Genomic DNA, 4888 nt, shown 5'->3' on the forward strand with positions numbered 1-4888 from the left:
AAACCTTACAGATTTTGAGTGTAAAATGCCCAACAACTCTGCCGAGTCTCCTTTGCTGTGACGAATGGAATAAACCGCTAACAGTAAACAGGATACTGATACACAGACGCGGCTTCCCGTGAAGCTAATTCAACCGAGTGCAATACCGAACTTTCAAGACCTATTAAAACGGCAGGCAACCACAATGATCATTAATTTCACCCTCATCCACCACTCAGAGTGGACCATCTATCTCAAGAGCTGACGGGAAATTTGGAAATCTGAGCTCAGAATTACAAGGCTGCATCAAGTGGTTATTTTACAAGGGATTCGTCAACACAACCACCCGATGTGGTCATTGACTTCCTTCCCATCGGAATACAGCACCTCTCCTCTTTAATCGGGACTACCATTGGAAATGTACCCAAGAACATCCGCTAACTGTGCTCTCCCAAAAGCTACCAAACTGCATGTATTCTTTTAATCACTATGACCAAGTGTTCATGCCTCGTTCTCATAGTCTTCCATTTTTCGAGAATAAAGTTGACATACGGAGAATTTTACGAGCTTAGGAGGCACATAGTCCTCCAAAGTATAAGTTCAGCGATCTGTAGTTGTAGGAACACCAAACGACTCGAGCATTTATTACGCAACAACCCTGGATAGTTCGGATTAATCACTGGTTCGTGTTTCGAAAATGTCGTCAAAAGCCGACTCCGATTAACATGCCAGTGACAGCCTAGTAAAGTATAGGGGCAGACGGTTGTAGAAGGAACTTCTTAGTTATTCACTTATTCTGCTAGGACGTTTGTTGGGTAGCATTTTATATGTAGAGGCCTCCGAAGTGTTCTCTTTTATACATCTGGGTGTTGTTTTCCCGGAACTGACATCCAGGTTTCGCCGCCTGTTTGTCTGCACCAGCGTTATTTTATCTCCACCTGTCGTCCCGCAGCCGCCTGCATACCCTTTGATTCAGCTTTGGTTTCGGTCATCATCATTGTCAGCTGTAAGATCCGCGTCTTGGACAGTGGCTGTAGCTGCCACAGATTCGTTCACCGATGATTTGGGGAGGCGCACTGGGCACGGGAGCTGATAAATTAGTACGTAAATACAGCACTGTCAGTGGACCGTCAAGTGGGGGATTCAGAAGGGAGCTATTCATTAAAGGCGATAGCTTGGATGAACGAGCGCCACTGAGCCGTGTTTGACAATGTCTCCACCTATTGATGTGGCTCGTCTTGGTAGACTGGTATTGCTCCCGAACCGCCTAACATTTCGCGAAACTGAGTTGCGTCCTCAATGACCTAGACTGAAGTCAAAACAGAGCTCGTTCCAAATTACGTTGTCCTACTTTTCTAGGTAGCGCGAATTTACTGTCCACAGGGTCCGTGGTTCGAACCCGACCTCTGCCTCTCGACTCCCCTGTCTAGGGTTGGGCGATCTGGCAGTATAACAGCCCTCGTGCCTTCTTCCCGTGGCATGGCAGCTAGGCACCGAAAGGGTGTTACAGCTGAACGAATACCGACTATAATGCTACATGCCATGATTGTGACGGATGGGCCTTCTATCAAATCATTCGATGGTGTAAATGATTTGGTTGCGAAACAAATCCGCTGCCCCTTTTTGCGAAGATTTCCAAGGCGCTTCAAGTTAGCCCTGACACAATGCGACGCACCAGAGTTGACCCAGTGAGCCTGTAACAAGTTCACGGTGAAAGGAGGACTGAGTGGGCATGTCTATTCGCCTAATGATTCACATTAATACACAAAAAGCAGTGCCTAAGGAGGGAAAGCCCCAGTTGTTGGAGGGGTGAATATCTGGGGAAAATCCCTAACCTGCAGATAAGTGATCGAGAACAAGGTGTCTACCTCTTCGAGCAGCAGTGAGATGACTAAGGGATGGCTTAGTAGTTAAAGCGCAAATTTACTGACCAGAAGGTCCCTGAATCGAACCTGACCTCTGCCTCTCGACTTCTGTCTAGTCTTTGGCAACCTTACAGTTTTCCGCCCCTCGTGCTTCCTTCGGGTGGCATGGCATATAAGCACCGAAGGGGTTACATGAACGAAATTAGGCTAATGGAGCATTATGTTGGTATACAGCATCAGCAAGATAAACCCATCATTACCTGTGGACCATACCCAACACGAACACAAGGCTCAATGACAAACGAACCGAATAGGCAATCCAGTTGCAATTCGACAGCCCGCTATGGGAACGGTGACGTGTCCCGCCCTGTGTGGATTATGAACACCGCGGCCCTATCAGTAAAAAACGAAGATTCCATAAAACTCCTTCCGATGGTAACCGCTTTCACTTCGCGTGTATGTCATGGCCTGTTGCGCGCGGAAGTATTAGCAGCAAATCTTTATCATCAATCAGAGCATCACAAAATGCATATCGGCGGCAAAATTTGTCACCTTATCGAGGGCACGGTGCGTTGCGACCGTGCCGTTTACATATCTACCAACTCTTCAACTCTATTACTTGTACCATCGAATTTCATGACTTTGTTCACGCGTTGTCTCCGAACCGGTTGGTCCCAACCACGTCTGTCTCCTTTACTCTCGTTGATGTACATTTCGATCCACATATATTAGGACGACTGGTAGAACTTCGAAAATGTCCATAACAAGACAGGACAAGACTCACCCAGCGATCCGCATAACAAAGACAACACACACGAGCAGATCAAACGCCTTAATCCTTCATCCTAAGTCAATTCAGATAACACACTAATTACGCAAATGCACAACCGTTAATTGATGTTGCGCAATTACACTTATATCCGCTACATACACTCTTGCACGACTGAGAAAGTTACATACAATACGATCCTTGAAACACCCTATGGATTCAGAATATGATACGTGGGTTCAGAGCAAATGTTTTGGTACGACAACACAAACACCATGTGAGAAATAAACTCAACGACAGCCGAAACTCTTCAGGCAATATCCTTAATTGGGAACCTGACACCATGTATGGGTCTTATGCAGCAAATATGTCGATAGTGAGATGTCACTGTCATAACATGAAGGGGTGTCTAACCTTCTGAAGCAGCTACCAGGCAATATCTCAAAATAATGACACGAACTCCTTCTAGTAATGAGAAAAAGCGCAATATCGAGGGGGGCTTGGTGCTTACTAGCGCAGAAGAAACATCCTACAGGCAGTACCTACCCAAACGGCATTCGCAGACTCATAAGCATGTCAAAAAACAGAGTATTCCGCAGTCGAAAAACATGGCCGCCAAGAGCGTAGATGGCACTCCGCCATATTGACAGCGACCTTGAGAATTGATATGATGAAGTGATTAATTGATTAAGGCCTGAGTGTAAGGTGACCGTCAAAGCTCCTTGGATCAAGTGAATGAGTAACTGACACTTGACTTTTTCCCACGCCGTGCACGCCTGCCTACGCCTTGAGTTGGCCATTCAGGTCGTATACTCAAAAATGTTCAAAAGTGCAATATTTAGCTACATAGATCGAAGGAGTGAAGGCAACCAAACGGGTTTCTCACTGAGATAGAGAAATGGGTAATCCAGGACGAATCCAGTAGTGGTAAATGAAGCGCGTAGAGCACGCCACGGAGGCCTGCAACCGGTCCCAGTGGCCCCATCACATCCAGTATTGGGAAGACGCTAAGAAAACCCGTAAACACTAAGATAGGAAGCAGACAAATATGCCGCAGATGCGCCCTCGAAGCAGTGGACCGAACTTCGGCATACAGCTCATAAATCTGCTAACATATCTGTTGCACACTTTCCGGCTCCTCACCTTCAAGGAGGCAGAGACAGCATTGAAGTACTTCTACACAAACTGCCTCAGGCTTTTCAAAAAGCGTTACAACATCCAACGATCAGTTTGCCCTAAACCGCCGCCCATGATCGTACTCACAACTACCTGGCTCACACGAGATGTCTCTGACCCAGAGATCTCGATAGACTGCTACTCTGTTTTTCAGGCTTACTCAAAACAAGGGAGGGCTGGTGAGTTTGTTCTATACTTACATGCAGCTGCAGGTCTATTAGCCTAACTAACATACCGCACAAGAACGCATCCCGAGCTCTCTTAGGTCATCTCGCCAAAAGCAACTTGAGATCTCCAGTTAAACGAGGATTCCATCAAACTATTCTTGCGTGATCAACATGCTCGTATTTATGGACGGCCTAACCCAACCCGGAGACGAGGGACTCATTTCGGATGCCACATATTTCGATTTCCCAAAAACATTAGGTCGAGACCCACACGTCTTGCTGCTCCACAAACTCGGGGCTAGAAAGATGCATGGTTTAAGGCGTTTCTATCAGACAGTACATTCCGATTTAAAGTATGTTTGACCTACTCTTCTCTGGCGGCGGTCTCCAATGCAGTTTCCCAAGGCTTCGTTTTTGGACGCGTTGCTGATTCTTATATATGTCAATGGCCTTACAGATGTTCTTCAAAAGTCTATGTCTAATGTCTCGGGCCACTTGAAATCCTGGAGTCTTATTGCCAGTGTCCTCCAAATGTATGTAAACCTCGTGGAGCAGTGGCCGTTGGGCTGACAGATTTCCCTGAATTACGGAAAGCTCGTCAATACGTCATTCCAAAGGAGACCTAGTGAACGCCCTCATCACGCATGGTGCGAATGAGTCACAAAATATCTCGAAATGAATGGCCAAATGGATCTGTGTGTCGGGCTCTCTAGAAACGCGTCCCCACTGAACCATGAAAAACGGCTTAAAAGGCATTCGCCATCCTAAGAATGATTCAGTGCAGCCTTTCCCGTGTAGCTCTCATGGACTTCTGAATACTCTGAGGCCGTCAAGCAGCTTCTTGAATAGGCCAACCAAGTTATCGACTCAGGACGCGAGATGGACGTAGCTCACATCGGGCGTTCCAGGGAGCTGCTACGAAAGTGGTTTCA

The 4888-nt window shown here is 46.7% G+C and overlaps 1 protein-coding gene across 1 annotated transcript in view; it reads right to left on the reverse strand.

Moving 5' to 3' along the window:
* Nucleotides 1-3237, reverse strand: part of T265_02650 (hypothetical protein) — a gene marked incomplete at both ends in the record, with an annotated part of 31866 nt that extends 28629 nt beyond the window's left edge. Inside the window, one exon of the mRNA XM_009166948.1 lies at nucleotides 3160-3237. The remainder of the gene's footprint in view (nucleotides 1-3159) is intronic.
* Nucleotides 3238-4888: the final 1651 nt, after the last annotated feature.

This window comes from Opisthorchis viverrini (genome assembly GCF_000715545.1).
Source record: "Opisthorchis viverrini unplaced genomic scaffold opera_v5_33, whole genome shotgun sequence".
NCBI lineage: Eukaryota > Metazoa > Platyhelminthes > Trematoda > Opisthorchiida > Opisthorchiidae > Opisthorchis > Opisthorchis viverrini.